Source organism: Balaenoptera ricei, chromosome 21 (assembly GCF_028023285.1).
Source record: "Balaenoptera ricei isolate mBalRic1 chromosome 21, mBalRic1.hap2, whole genome shotgun sequence".
Taxonomy (NCBI): domain Eukaryota; kingdom Metazoa; phylum Chordata; class Mammalia; order Artiodactyla; family Balaenopteridae; genus Balaenoptera; species Balaenoptera ricei.
The window spans coordinates 6,556,645-6,572,998 of record NC_082659.1 but is presented as its reverse complement, the minus strand read 5'-3'; positions in this window follow the sequence as shown (position 1 = coordinate 6,572,998).

The window sequence follows — 16,354 nt, the reverse complement described above, 5'->3', positions numbered from 1 at the left end:
GTTGCGGCGAGCGGGGGCCACTCCTTGCTGCAGTGCACAGGCCTCTCATGGAGGTGGCCTCTCTTGTTGCAGAGCACAGGCTCCAGGCGCACAAGCCTAAGTAGTTGTGGCGCGTGGGCTCAGTAGTTGTGGCCCACGGGCTTTGCCGCTCCGCGGCATGTGGGATCTTCCCGGACCAGGGCTGGAACCCGTGTCCCCTGCATTGGCAGGCGGACTCCTAACCACTGTGCCACCAGGGAATTCCTTTTTTTTTTTTTTTTGGTCTCTGTATTCCTTCCCCATTCTCTTTCTAGAAGTTGAGATAAATAAAGGATTTTAGATCAGAAATAAATCCAATACAGAGCATCCCTCCATGTGTCCTTTTCTCGGGTACCTCCTGGCTCTGAGGTTGTCTTTGACATGCTCTTCTTCCTGCACTCTGGTTACCTGCTGGTCCTCTAACTTTATCAATTGTGGCACTTTTTTTCCTGATATATTTTATTACTGACTGCCGGCCTCACTGTAACATGCGTTTGTGTCTGGCGTTGGTTTCTATTGGACAGACTGGTCTACAAGATGACAGAGGCCGGGGCTTGTGGGTCCTGAGACCCCACCCCAGTTCCCAGCACGTTAGGTACCCAGCAAGGTTTGCTAAACTCACTCAATAGGTACACATCCGAGGCTCGACAGTTTACAGTTAATCATCGTGACATCAGATTGAATATCAACTGAAGGTTTTTTAAAGCAATTGTGTCTTAATTTTATAGTCTGAAGTCAACAAATTCTTTTCTAAAAGTAAATGGTATAACCAACATTCACTAAGTGATAGGGTAGTTACTATTTGGAAGGATCATCCAGGAATTGACGTTCAAGACAGTAAAGCACAACCAAGAAACAATCTGAGGCAAAAAGGACAATATTGAAATGTGTTCATTCTGGATTGGGCTTAGAGTGGATGCTACATCAAACCATTTTCTGTGTGGGGAGAGGGGGATTTTTTTTTTTATCTTTAAGTTTTTCCAAATTAAAAAATGTTAAATTTTATCAATACTAGGCACATAGGTTCTTTTGTTTAGCAATATTATCTGAACATGATTCCATATGGTATCATGATGACTAGTTAAATGTCAACACTTTTTCATCATTACTAATCAGTAAAGTCTTAAAATCTGCAGTAATTGAAAAATCCTCTATCTGGTGTATCTAAATGAATGTAATCAGTTAATGTTATGTGGTACGGTGTTTCCAAATAGTTATTGGAAATAGGTGTGTGCTGTTGCGTCGGCTTCTAATGAAGAGCTAAAGTCTTGTCACTTCTGTCTGCTCCTTTCATTCTTCCCAGAGGGAATTACTTGGGATGAATTGTGTTGAAAGGCAGTGTGTTTATAATGGCCTCAGAAGGCACATTAAAAATGCTGACAGCAAAAGAATGAGACTTTTTAAGAAGGTTGCGGTTAATTTCCAGAAGTGTATAGGAAACAAGATAATTCCCCCTGAGTTCTTCTTCTTCTTCTAACAAGAACAATCTTGTAATCTCGTGAATAATGTCCCACTGTAGGTTAAGGCTAATAGTTACAATATAAGATCAGTTTCTAAATAGCTCAAGGCAGTGTTAACAATAGGGAAGCTTGAGTTGGAAAAACCAAAGAGAGAGAGAGTCAAGCACTCTGGCTCACTTTACAGAAATGACTGTGACGACCAAGGAAGCCTGGGGACTGGACTCAGATCTCACAGGCAGAAGGACGAGTGGCGATGCCAACCAGAGCCAGTCTGAACTGTAGGCACCCATGTTGGTGGGACTTTATTAGCAGTAGAGTATGTTCAAAAGAATGTATAGGATGTAGAAACCTGAGTTCATATTAATGAGATGTATGTGCGTATATACGTGCACGTGTATAAAAATATATGATTTACAATTGATGATAAGGATTCTCAGGCAATACTGAATTACCTCTCTTCACATCTTTAATGTTGAATCCAGAATCTTGGGGACCTTCTCTGAAGAGTCCTTTCACGCTTTTTGAGCTGGTGACCTCCTATTCTATTCAATGGCATAATAAACTCTTTAACCAACCTCTGCCCTGAAGCCTCCTAGTTAATTTGGAGACGGCTGACTTTTTTTTACATCTTTATTGGAGTATAATTGCTTTACAATGTTGTGTTAGTTTCTGCTGTATAACAAAGCAAATCAGCCATATGCATACACATGTCCCCATATCCCCTCCCTCTTGCGTCTCCCTCCCACCCTCCTTATCCCACCCCTCTAGGTGGTCACAAAGCACAGAGCTGATCTCCCTGTGCTATGCGGTTGCTTCTCACTAGCTATCTATTTTACACATGGTAGTGTATATATGTCCATGCCACTCTCTCACTTCGTCCCAGAGACGGCTGACTTTGATACATGACTTCTTGTGTTCTCTAATATCCATCCATGCCCTGTTACTGTCTCTCTTACCTCGCAGAAATCTTTCTTTACTAAAACATACTACATTTATATGTATAGTCATGCCATGTGTATCTGTCTTCGCTAAACTAGGGCAAAAATGTTTAATCAATAAAGGGTTTCACAGCTGGCAAAATTCGGAAATTATCAGCCATACCCATGTTCAAATAAAAGCTCCATTCATAATAATTAGAATAGCTCCGTTATTATTTACTATCTGATAGACAACGTGCTAAGTGCTTCTCATACATTCTACTTAAATTCTCACAATAACCTTGGGAAGTAGATAGGGGTCCCTAAAATGTCCTATTCATTAGAATGAATATTTATTACCTTTGAAAAATCTCATCCAGAAGCAGAGCTGGGTCCTAAGAGATGCGTGACATTTGCTCTTATGTCCATAGAGGATGAAACAGGTCTGCAGAGACAAGGCCAGCTGGAAAAACATCTCCCCTGCCTCTGGGAGGGCAGGGGTTTACAGGGTAAAAGAAGTCACCAATAATTTCTTTTGAAACCGTAAACATGTAAGAAAAGAAATGGACTAGTCCATAGACAGTATTGCACGATACCTTAGATTTTCACGATACAAGTTACTTTGAAGCCTACTTCCAGATACCCTGTGGGTAGTGGTGGGTTCCTCTAGGTTCATGGACTTTGGGGTAAAAGGCGGGCATCGAGTCAAGTGTAGACAGGGTGAGCGGGAACCGGGAACCCCGCCCTCGGGCCTTTGTATTCCAGCCCCTCCTCCATGACTGTTCGACCCCCGCCTTGGTGGCCACTTGCCGGCAGGAGCCTCGGGGGAGGCGTTTGCCTCGTCCTCATTCACGCCGACGCCGGGGCAGGAATGGCGGCGGCCCCGTGCCTTGGTCGGATGTGTTTGCAGCCCCCCAGGCGACACCTGGGCTCCTGTTAGGTCAGGGGTGATCTCCTTCGGCCAGTGGGTAGACTCGGCCAACAAGGCTTCGGGGACCCCGCGGGGCCGCCTCCGAGCCGGTCAGACGGAGTGGAGGGGCCTCTCAGGTGAGGAGCCGGAGGCCACGTGGGTGAGACCCTTTCCCGGCTCACCTCCTCCGGGGGCCCTGCCTGTCCTGAGCCACGTGCGCCACGTGCGCCACGGGGACGGGGACGAGGGCAAGAGGCCTCAGCCTGGCCGGGGGCGGTGGGGGGGGGCCGTGATCAGGTCTCCCCGGATGCCGCCGCGGCCGAGGGACAGCCATCCCGGGGCAGTGGTCCCCCTGGACCCAGGTGGCAGGGTGAGGGGCACAGCGAGGGCGTCCCGGCACGAGCCCCCCCCTGTGGCCCTGCTCAGGCCTGGGCCGGCGGGACACTCGGGCTCCGTCTGCCGGCCCCGGGCCGCCCTGGCCGGCAGCCGCTCAGCCCGAGGGTCCTGGACGCCAGGGTGGCAGCGGGGCCGGCCCGCGGTGGAGGGCGGTGGAGGGCGGCCCCGGCGCGCGGCGGGTGAGGTCCTGTGCTCCCGGCGGGAGGACTCCGCTCCCAGACGCAGTGTCGCCCGAGGCCACCCCAAGAGCGCCGGGGAACGTTCGGGCGCCGAGCCCAAAGCCTGGCCCTTCCCGTGCTCGGCCCTCGGTCCGCCGCTTTGCGCCGAGCGACTAGAGGGGTGGCCGGGCCCGGGCGGCGGGAACACCCCGGGGCGCCTCGCTCCGCAGGGAGCTGGCAGGACCCCCGGGACCCTGGCCTCCGTCTCCAGGCGGCGTTTCCAGGCCGATCTGGGCCTTCGTGTTAACCCTGGGGAGAGAGCAAGGGGGTAGACGGTGCGTTCTGCTGAATTCTCCGCATCCCCCCGAGGGAGGACCTCAGGCAAGACTCCTGCCAATTTGCGGCTGAGCAGGTGTTAGGCAGGTTCCTGAATAACAGGAGGGACAGGGTGATGGCCCCTCACCAGACGTCAGTGCCACCTGAAGGGACAGTGACGCCTCTGGAGAACGGGCTGGCGGCCGTCGGCCGCGACAGCTGGGCAGTGAGGGTCACACTCGTCCTCCCGGTTCCCGCTGGGCCACCTCTGGCCCACGGGTGCCGTCACCACACAGCCCGGGGGTGACACGTGACCAGCCCTGGAAATGACCCGAGACCTGTGAGGTGTCAACTGTTTCTCATTTCCAGGGGGCACTTAGGCCTGGCAGAGCAGACGGGTCTTGAGCTAAACTCGAGGAATTACAGCAAAAACCACTCGCGTCTGTCGTATCTCGAGTGCCAACCGCACGTCTGGTGTTTGACATGTTTCATCCTCACCGTTTTATAAAGCAGGCATCACTGTTCCCACTTTACAGATGAGAAAACTAAGTCTCAGAGCTGGGAAGGGACACGCCCGAGGCTGTAGAACTGGTCATAGATGAGAAGCCCTAGGAGGCAGAGAGATGGAGAGGGACGGTCGTTTCCGGCAAGGAGAGCACGTGAGGTCGGGCCCAGGCCTGCCGGTGGGACAGCATGTGTAGCGGTGACACCACATGGCGCTGCGGGGACGGAGAGGGTGTACGGCTCAGGCCCGGGACACAGCGGCGCCATGCTGGGGACTTAACGTGCACTATCCCACTCATTCCTTACAAAACCCCAGTGACACAGAAGTTTGTCCTGTTTTCACAGCTGAGGCAAGTGAAGCTCACACAGATTAAACAACTTATGCAAAGTTCCTGAAAGAGTCAGGGGCTGAGCCAGGTCCAAATTGGTGTGTCTGACCCCAACACCAGGGCTTTCCCCACCCCCGAAGCCTCTGATGAAGCGCCACTGTGAGGCCTCCAGAACCATCACCAGCTGGAAATGAGGAGAAGCAGCTCTGGTGCCCCTGGCCTTTGCTCGGCTTGGCCCGGCACCCATGGCTCTGGGCTGTTTCCCTCGTCCATGGGAAAGTTGGTGGCTTGAGATCATCCGCAAGGTCACTTTCATCTAGAAAAGTCATCCCAACCAATGCCTAATTGAGAAGCTCTTTGGCTGTGGGCTGCACTCTGCCCATAGAGCGAGCCTGGGCAGGTGACCTCGGTCATAGCCCACGTGCTATTGTGGAGCAGTTTTGGTTTTTTGGTTTTTTGTTTTATTTATTTATTTTGGCTGCGTTGGGTCTTCGTTGCTGCACACGGGCTTTCTCTAGTTGCGGCGAGCGGGGGCTACTCTTCGTTGCGCTGCACGGGTTTCTCATTGCGGTGGCTTCTCTTGTGGCAGAGCACGGGCTGTAGGTGCGCCGGCTCAGTAGTTGTGGCTCGCAGGCTCAGTAGTTGTGGCTCGCGGGCTCTAGAGCGCAGGCTCAGTAGTTGTGGCGCACGGGCTTAGCTGCTCCGTGGCATGTGGGATCCTCCCAGACCAGGGCTCGAACCCATGTCCCCTGCATTGGCAGGCGGATTCTTAATCACTGAGCCACCAGGGAAGTCCCTGTGGAGCAGTTCTGATTGTCCTCCTCCCCCTTCTCCAGGATGGACCTGCCCGGCAGGACTGAAATCAGCCTTGACGAGGGTCCGATTCTTCCTGATGTCAGACATCCTGCTTTCTTATTGTCCTTCCTGTTTACAAAGTGTCTCCCTTCAGGGGAGCTGTGGCTTGGACCACCATGACCTCATTGTACCAACTCAACCAGACACGCAGAGAGGACAGGCTGTGACGTGCACGTTCTCCTTCAGGGTTTCTCAGCTCTTCTGTGCTTTGGTTCGCTTTCTTCGGACAAGCTCCTGCTGTGCGTAGGGGTGTGTGTTGGGGGGCGGGGGGAGGTTTGCATGTACAGAGAGGAAAGCAAGCGAGGACAATGAGGTGACCCCAGGGCCGAAGCATCGACTTGGGTGGAGGTGAGTGGATCCACGTGCACTCCCGCTGGGCATCTGCCTGCCGGATGGCGCCATGCCGTGCGGGTGCTCGAGGTGAAACCTGGGGCGAAGCAGCTGTTTGGACACCGGCTAGGCATTTCCCCAAGAAGGGGCGTCTGCAGAGGCCCAGAGGCGCTCCTGACTCTCCCCTCCCGTGCGCTCGACCCTGCCCAAATTCCCAGCCCAGCCCAGCTCTCAAAACGCCTGCGGTGTCTAGTCTGTGCAAATCCACTGTTGACCTGTCAGCCCTCTTTTCTGGGGCCTATAGGCGTCCAATGGAAGCAAAGCGACCTGCAGGGTGAGTGAGCGAATATGTGTCAGTCCCCTCTGCCATCACAGATGTGCCGGCTGTCCGTGTGTCTGTGCTTGATTGTGGAATCATGGGGGTTGTTATGGGCTGAACTGTGTCCCCCCAGATTTGTATATTTAAGCCTAACCCCCAGGACCTCAGAATGTGACTGTAGTTGGAGATAAGGTCTTAAAAGCGGTGATTATGGTAGAGCGAAGTCATTAGGGAGGAGCCCTAATCCCAGAGGACTGACGTTCTTATAAGAAGAGGGATGCGTGTGCACAGAGGAGAGGCCAGGGGAAGACACAGCCAGGAGACAGCCGTCTGGAAGCCGAGGACTCAGGAGAAACCATCCCTGCCAACACCTTGATCTTGGACGTGCAGCCTCCAGAGCTGTGAGGAAGTACATTTCTGTTGTTTAAGTCATCCAGACTGTGGTACTTTGTTATGGCAGCCGAGCAAACAAACACAGAGATCAACAAGACATCATCGCTGGGCTCAGAGACTCCCTGTCCAGCAGAAGACACTGACACCTAAGAAACACCTGGTCCATCAGAAATGCAATGGGCTCTCCTCTGCCGCTCCACTCCCAGCTCCACTGCTGCTGGGGTCGGAATACTCTCTCAGGTGGGTCAAGAATACACAGAAACTGTCTAGACAGAAGTGAACTGAGATGCCCTTGAGGCTTTTACGTCTCCCTTCCATCCTAAAATTGCTGAGATCTATAAACTTCTTATTGTTGACATTCTAAAAACAACTCAACAACTCTCAGTCTTGAGATCTCTTAAGGTCCATTATAGGGGAACCGTCACTCTGGAGATTCTCCAAGGACTGACTTCTGTGCTGGTCTCTGAGGGACACCCACAGGAGCTGAGGCAAATGCTTTTTGGAGGAGTGATTTATTGGATGGATTTGTTCATTGTTTCACTCTTTGAACAACTGAGAGAGATTGATACTACTTACACCCTTGGGTGGGATCCCCTGTCCCCTGGTCTGTAATGTCCTTGGCAAACTCCTACACGTCTCTCAAAACCCAACTCGGGGGTTTGTCTCCCCCAAGTTGAGCTGACTAGTCCCTTCTTAAAACTATCCCTCCTTGTTAAACCTGATGACCAGGTCGCTCTGGACTGAATGTTTGTGTCCCCCCAAAATTCATATGTTAAACCCCTACCCCCCGAAATGTGATGGTATTTGGAGGTGGGGCCTTTGGGAGGTAATTAGGTTAGATGAGGTCAAGAGAGTGGGCTCTCAAAACGGCATTAGTGCCTTTAAAGGAAGAGACCGGAGCAGGTGCTCTCTCTACCATGTGAGGATACAGCGAGAAGGCGGCCGTCTGTGAAGCAGGAAGCAGGCCCTCACCAGACTCCTGATCTCAGACTTCCATCCTCCAGAACCGAGAGAAACAAACGTGCGTTGTTTAGGCTCCCCCAAGTCTGCATTTTGTTACAGCAGCCCAGGCTGACTGAGATGGTCTACGGGGACCCCTGGGGGAAGCAGTTTTCCTCTCCGCATGGGACACAGGCCAGGCGTTGGAAGGATTTCCATTAACACGAAGTGAATTAATGAGTCCCCAGGACTAGGGATCCCGCCCGCGAGCCTGGAGCAACCTAGGAGGTGACGCTATATAAACTTAGGGCCTCATTGTTTGTGTTCATTTTGCTTCCGAGGCAGAAGCAAACAAACTGGTGATGTTTTAGGAGGCGAGGAAAAGCCTCGATCCCCTCCGTGATAAGCAGACCGCTCTCAAGGGTGATCAAGGTGAACTTCGGGGAAGCTGGGAATGTTGCTTCTTCAGACCTCTGCCCAGGCCTTCCTGTTCCTCCTGGGAGGGCAGCAGCCCGCGGGCGCTGACGGCGCCGGATGCAGGAGTCACAGCTGCCCGGGCCAGTTCCCCTGCCGCCTGCCGCCCCCTAGGGCCCCACTCAAAAAGTCACGGCCCGGAAAGGCAGTTTCCACAGGACGGGCCACAAAGGTGGCAGCTTTCTGCTCTTCAGGGGATGAACCTGCCCGAGGTGCTAAGGGATTCACAACCAGCCTGGTGAACACAGGGGGCCGGCGCCTGTGCCCTGGACGCAGAGGCACCGACAGCTCGGGTTTCCTGCGGGGGGTGGAGCGGCCAGAAGGACCAGGCTGATGGGAAAACAAAACCAACCGCCTGCTTCCCCCCGGAGCCCCGGGAGAACCCGACTGCGGTGGAGACAGGGAGTCAGGGAGGCCCGTGGGCGGCCCCGCGGCTTCCTGGCGGTGGGGGGCCCCCGTTTCATGTAAGGTTTTCACCTTTGGGGGCCTGAGACGATGCTTCCCATGGAGAGCATCCCAGCCTCTGTGACCCAGGAATTATTTTGGCTCCATACTCTTTCCCAGACGGGCTTCCAGATGCAGCACATTTGCCTTTGGCTCTTTTTTCCTGGATGCTTTCGAAATTCTCTCCTGGATTTCACTCCCCTGCCCGTTTCTCTCCTCTAACCTGCCTTCCCTGCTAGGGTGGGAGCTGGCCCGCAGCTCCCGGCGGGCGAGGGGCAGAGCCCGGGGTGGGGCCCCATCTAGCGGCGAGCGGAGAGACGACTGTTCGGCCCCTCGAGGCGGCAGCTCTGCCTGAATCCAAGTCGTTAAGTAAACACGAAGATGCAGAGAACAAAACAACAGCAGTGACAACAAGAGGCCATCCTGTGAACACGGAGCGACCCTGTAGCTGCCCCAGGTCTTGGGTTCTCTCCTGGGCCCTCGCTTGCCCCAAGGGTGACTTGGTCCTTTCGCCGTCTCCCTCCTGCCTCCCAGTTGCTGGGAGGACAGAACTGACCTTCTGGCAGGACAGCTTCCCAGCCCTTAGCAGTCACCCCTGCCTCGCAGTGTGGGGAGAGATGGGGTGGGTCCCGGGAGGTCTGGTCCTTAAGCTCCCAGGCCCATCCTCCAGAGACGGGGTCCGCAGGTCTGGGAGGAGCCCAGAAATTCACTCTGTTCACCACCTGTTGGGCGATTCTGACACAGGTGGCCTTTGGATGTAGGAATGCGGCCCGTGGAGGAGGGGAAATGGCTCATATGATAAACGCCGAGGACAGAAGTTCCCTTGTGTACTGTTGACCTCATACTTTGGGCCGGAACCTCCCACGTTCACAGTCTCGCACACCAGTAACGCGGGGCCCGCTCTTCAGTTAGGATACACCCCCGCCTCTGGGTGGCTGGGGGCTTCCTTCTCCCAGGAGGAGACCTGCTGTTGCTGGTAAGTGGTGGAGGCCCGGCCAACACGTGCTGGGGAGACTGGTTTTCCCTCTGTGCAGAATACCTATAAGTAGAGATGTCTGCTTTCTCTTTGGACACCAGAGGAAAGATATTCACTGCAAGCATAGAGCAAGGGGACAGTTTCCAAGAGCTGCAGAGAGGGGAATCACAGAGAGCCTGGCCTCAGAGGCCTGCGGTGCTCGGGGATTTCAGAGGCCAGGAGACACAGAGGAAACACCCCTCGGTAAATCCCCTTCCACAGACTAGTGGAAAATCGTGCCCCTAAATGCACACGGCAAGGTCTGAAGAAGGTCTTGGGAAGAAATGCATTGTGGAATGTTATTAAAATGCTTAGGGCCCCATGTCTAATCTGCAACAGCTCCTAATTCTTGGGGTTACTATTGAAATGCGTTCCTTTCCAGATTGAACGAAGCTGGCATAGACAGGAGGGTCATGGAGTGCGGGCTTTTGCTCCCATGTCTGGTGTCCGGTGGTCCTATAAGCCTGGGCCCCCTGCCCTTACTGAATGGCTCCAGGGAAGAGTCTCTCTGAGGCCTGGTTTCCTCATTTGCAACTACAGAAGGTAACAGTTCCTTCCCCGTTGGATTGTTGGGAGAATCAGAGGAAACGGCGCATCAGGGCTGGCATATAAGTGCTTGATAAATGTTTGCAATTATGACCTGAAGACAGTATAACATTCAAAGAAGTTCATGGAAATCAACGTAAATTTTAAGCTGGTGTGTTTTTCGGTGACTGGGAAGCTATCATCTTTAGGCTAAAAAAAAGAACCATGTTATTTTTCTCTTTTGGTTTGGATTTTCATGAAAAAAAAGTAGAGAAATCTCTCCCCAAACTTAAATGAGCCAATGAACTGAAGGAAATTTACAACTGCAGGAGCCATTAAATTTCAAGGCCTCCCTGGCGGCCGGGGAGAAGCCATTGCTCCATTGCCCCACCTCATGGAATCATTCGAGAATGCCCTTCCCGGGACTGGACAAAACGATGCAGGCCAATTTTCCATCTGCCGTGCTGTGAGGACAGTTCCCGCTGGCCACTGACCAGTCTGAGGCCTGTGGCTAAGTGACAGCTTTCTTTCCGCGTGGAAAAACCGCATTGAATGGGAGAGATCACGGTCGTGGAATCCTTTGCATCTCGCAATGGACAGAAGCATTTCCTAGTTCATTTCCCTGGAGTCCGACCGCCAGAAGGCACTGACCCCGTTGCAAACACGAAAGTCCACCTGATATAACGAGAGTTTTCCCCAAGCCGCAGTCATCTGCCTCAAGTTGGGAAGCGTCCTTAACGTTATTGCTACGGGGGCTGCTGCCCAGGGTATGAACAGGAATGGCCTTCGCACAGGCCGCTCGTTGAAAGAGGGCTGGATCCAGAGAATCCAGTCTTAAATCCTAACGGTTACTTACAAACCGTATGATCTTGAGAAATTCTTCTTTTTCAGCTCCTGTGTATTCATCAGTAAAGGAGGTGATTAAACTATCTAACAGGGCTTCCCTGGTGGCGCAGTGGTTAAGAATCCACCTGCCAGTGCAGGGGACACGGGTTCAAGCCCTGGTCCGGGAAGATCATACATGCCGCGGAACAATTAAGCCCGCACCCCGCAACTACTGAAGCCCGCGTGCCTAGAGCCCATGCTCTGCAACAAGAGAAGCCCCAGCAACGAGAAGCCCGGCAACACAACAAAGAGCAGCCCCTGCTCTCTGCAACTAGAGAAAGCCTGCGCACAGCAACAAAGACCCAACGCAGCCAAAAAAAAAAAAAAAAATTAAAATTAATTTATAAAAAAAAAAACAACAACTATCTAACAGAATAAAACCGAGGAAAGTGGCATTTTGTTATACAATGCTCGATGCATAGATATTAGTTGAATATGAGTATGTGGGAGGGGAAGGGTTGACGTGTTGGTGAGTGTCAGTTAAGAGGGTCGTGGAAACCGTAAGAGCAAAAGCTTGTAGAACATTCGTAACTAGATGTCAAAGGCATATAGTCATTTATCCAGTAAGACAGGTCAGCACCAGGCAACATGGTCCGTATGGGCTCAGGAGGAGTAAGTCTGTTTCCTGGAGACATCCAGAAAAGTCTCTGAAACATTAGATGCATGTTATACATGAAAAATATGTAAGTCCTAATTGTATTTCACGTACATAATGATAAACGCACGTGCAGCAGGAGGGTGAAGTGAAGACACACAGGAGACACACACAATTCTCCACGTGAAACCGGAGGATTGGAGACTGGCACACACAAGCCAAGGAACTCCAGAGCTCACCAGCGAACCCCCAGGAGGGGTTTCAGAGGGGTCGTGGCCCTGCTGACACCTTGAGTTTGGATGTCCAGCCTCCAGAACTGAAAGACACTACATTTCTCTTGTTTAAGCCCCCAGTCTGTGGTTCTCGGTTATGGGAGCCCTAGGAAATGCATACAGGTTTGGGGTGGGAGGTTTAACTGATTTAATGAGGAATTCTAATTCAGAATAAAATTAGGTGGAGAAGTTGAGATTCTCTTAGGTCTGATCAACCATTCTTATGCGTAGCAAAGTTGTTGGACCAAAGAAAAACCTACTGCCAAACGCAGTTAACCCTACTTTCAGGTGAAGTTTCCAAACACAGATAAACATGCAAGCTGGCTGGGCAGACCAATATCTATGAAGGGACAGGATTCGAACATACATAGTTTTCTAGATGAAGTAAAACTGATAAATTAGAAAATTATTGTTTGCTTTCAAGATACTAGCCAGCCCACAAAAGATATAAAGGATGCCTTTAAATATAAGTTTGCTAAAGAATCAAGATTACCTTGTTACAAATAGTATTTTATCTATATACAATATTTGAGTTGCATGTCTAGTATATTTTTTTAACATCTTTATTGGAATATAATTGCTTTACAATGATGTGTTACTTTCTGCTGTATGACAAAGTGAATCAGCTATACATATACATATATCCCCATATCTCCTCCCTCTTACGTCTCCCTCCCACCCTCCCTATCCCACCCCTCTAGGTGGTCACAAAGCACCAAGCTGATCTCCCTGTGCTATGCGGCTGCTTCCCACTAGCTATCGATTTTACACTAGCTATCGAATTAATTATAAATAAATAAATTAAAAAAATTGTTACAATTGCGCTCATTAAATCCTCACCAAAAAATTGTAAAAAAAAAACAAACTCATTTCTTTAGCGCTCCCTGCAAGTGGTATAGGTTATCTCATTCAATTATCTTAGTAGTTGTTACTCTTTCCCCCATCGTTTTTATTTTATTACTTTATTGTTAAATAACTTTATTGACATGTCATTTACATATAAAAATTGTGTATATTTAAGGTGTACAACTTGATGTTTTGACATATGTATGAATTTTGAAAACATTCAAAATTGGCTAAATAATTTATCCATCACCTCTGCATAGTTACCGTGTGTGTGTTTGTGTGTGTGTGTGTGTGTGTGTGTGTGTGCGCATGTGTGGTGAGATGACGTAAGAGCTATCCTAACCATTGTCACCATGCCGGAGCATCTCAAGAGCTCCTTCCTCCTGCATAACTGAAACTTTATACCCTTCGGCCAGCACCTCATTTCCCCCTCCCTCCATTGTTTTAAGTAAATGACATCAGAGAAGCTGTGAGAGATTAAAGACCTTGCACAGAATCACAATGTTACTAACTCTTGGAGCTGCCAAAGCCCTTTGCATTTTAGTGTAAAGGGAGGGTAACAGGTGAAGCAATTTCCCAGTTTCTACCCCAACTCACATCCAACCATATACCTAAAAGCATTTGTCCGGAGAGGGTAGTAGAAAGGACTCAGAAACCAGTGCTGCACAGCCCTCGGGCAGTGGTGTGCCGAGCTGGCTAGCATCTAGTGTATACCCTTAATAAAGCTTCCAGTGTCCCCCTCTTTGCTCCGTTTCCCGGGGCGGGGAGGAATGGCTCTGTAGGGAGGAAGGTGGTTGGGAGAGGAGGGACCACAGGGCATACACACGCCCGGAAGAGGCGTGGTACCCAGAGCCAGGTAGAGGGTGGTGTGCGGTGAGCTGGGGCTGGTACCACTTTGAACTTTGCACGGCCTCCTGCCTGTGGTACCTGCTCTGGGAACGTGAGGAGGCCTTCCCCAAAGACCAGTAACCACGTACCTTTCTTTCCTTACTTACTTTAAAGAAATTATGGTAAGACGTACATAACATAAAATTCACTCTTTTAACCATTTCTAAGGGTACAGTCCGGTGGCATCGGTTATATTCACACTGTTGTGCGACCATCACCACCACCATCCCTCTCCAGAGCTTTTTCACCTTCCCGAACAGAAACTCTGTCCCCATGAAACGCGAACTTCCCTCCCCCTCCCCCAGCCCCCGGCCCCCGCCACTCTGCCTCCCGTCCCTGTGCATCGGATTCCTCTAGGGGCCTCTCGTAAGTGGACTCATGCAGTATTTGTCCTTTTGCGTCTGGCGTATTTCATTTAGCTTAATGCCCTCGAGGCTCATCTGTGCTGTAGCGTGGCTGAGAATCTTCTTCCTTTTTAAGCCTCCTTAATATTGCAGTGTATGGACAGACCATATTCGTTCATCTGCCCATCGTTTGGTGGACACTTGAGTTGTTTCCACCTCTTGGCTGTTGTGTATCTTTAAGACCTCACTCACCCCAGGACCAAGTGCTCTAGGGTGTGTCACCCTTTTCACAAATCATCACGTACAGTTACTAGTCAACTTGCCATTTATAAACAATGCTTTTTCCTTAGAAATGACTTTAGCTCGTGAAACTAGAAACAGACGAAAAGCAGGAGAATGATAAACCCAGCATTTGTGAGTGAAGTCCTGTCTTGGGGGGGCAGTGGGATGGGTGTTCGTGGGTGGTGATGACCTAGTTCTTGGGTCAAGCAGTGGCCTTACCACGATCACTATTAGGTACACACCCTTGTTTTCTCTATCAAACACAAAAGCAGTAATATAGGAAATTTTTCTCCAGCCTAGTAATTTTCCACATTGGCTCTGAGGTGAGATGTAAATGGTACAAATTACTGGCGGACTTGGCTGAAGTTCACCTAGTTTTGCTGCGGGAAGGGACCACCCCGAGCTCAGTGGCAGGTGGCAGGGAGGTCTGTGGGGTCTCTTCCCTCCCAGCTGTCTCTCCCCTGGGGACCGTTGAGCCTCCAGGACCCCTGTGGCCAGGTTCAGGTTCAGCCGTAGGCTGGGGTCCTCCGGAGGGTCAGCTCCAGTCTCTGTTGGCTCCGGAGGGTGGCCTCTGGGGTCACCAGCGCCCACCTCATGAGCGCCTGCATGGTCCCGGCATCCCTCAGTCCCATCCCTCTCACCCCGTGTTCTTGGCCTCAGGAGAGAAGCGGGAGAAGCGTCCACAGCCCTGGGCAGTGCTGGGACGAGCACGTGATCTCCAGCCCTGTCTTCCTCTGCAGCCCACGTGCCGGCCAGTGGGCAGGTGTGATGCTGGCAGGAAGTTTTCTCCTTGAGGACACCCCTCAATCCTGCTTCCAGCTCCTTGTACAGCGATGCCTTCTACTCACTACATCTTTCCCATATCCGTGGGCTGTCAGCACCTGCCCTGCCCTCTCAGTCCCAGCGTAGTGAAATTCTGCAGATCTAGTCACTCCGTCTTCCTTCAAAAATCAGTCCCTCCTTAGATTGGGATTGACACATACACACTACTATATATAAAATAGATAACTAATAAGGACCTGCTGTAGAGCACAGGGAACTCTACTCAATACTCTGTAATGACCTCTATGGGAAAAGAGTCTAAAAAAGAGGGGATATATGTATATGTAGAACTGATTCACTTTGCTGTATACCTGAAACTAACACAACATTGTAAATCAACTCTACTCCAATAAATTTTAAAAAATAAAAATTCAAGAAAAATCAGTCCCTCCTTGTTGGTTATGTAGCACAGGGAACTCTGATCAATATTCTGTAATAACCTAAATGGCAAAAGAATCTGAAAAAGAATAGATACATGTATATGTATAACTGAATCACTTTGCTATACACCTGAAACTAACACAACGTTGTTAATCACCTCTATCCCAATATAAAAAAAAGTTTTTAAAAAAATCAGTCCCTCCTCTTCACTCACCGTTGGGCTGTGCTTTGGACTATCTCCACCACGCACACTCACACACACACACACACACACACACACTAACATGTACACACACAGACACACTCCCAGTCACTCTCACACCCCACGGGGCATGCACTATCCATTATCTCACTTCTTCACACACTCTTCTCTCCCTGTTTCAGAGTCAACACAGGTCCCTCACCAGCCGAGAAAACTATGATTTGCCAATCCCACTAGAATTCTTCTCGTCAAACAGATTTTTAAAACCACAATTCAGTCTGATGCCTTAACTCCTTTATTCTCACAGATGCTGCCATCATTAGGATGAAATAGTTATTCTTAGTGACTAAGTGGTGATGCCCAGGGTCATAAGAGGTTATCGGACAGCTTATCATTAGCCTGGGAAAAGACTACAATTCAAAATACAAGGTGCGGTTTGTGCTGAATACCTATGGCTGTTGCATCATCGTAAAGTCAAAAACTTTTAAGTAGAGTTGGGGACCATCTGTGTACATATCTATAGATAGAAAGATAGA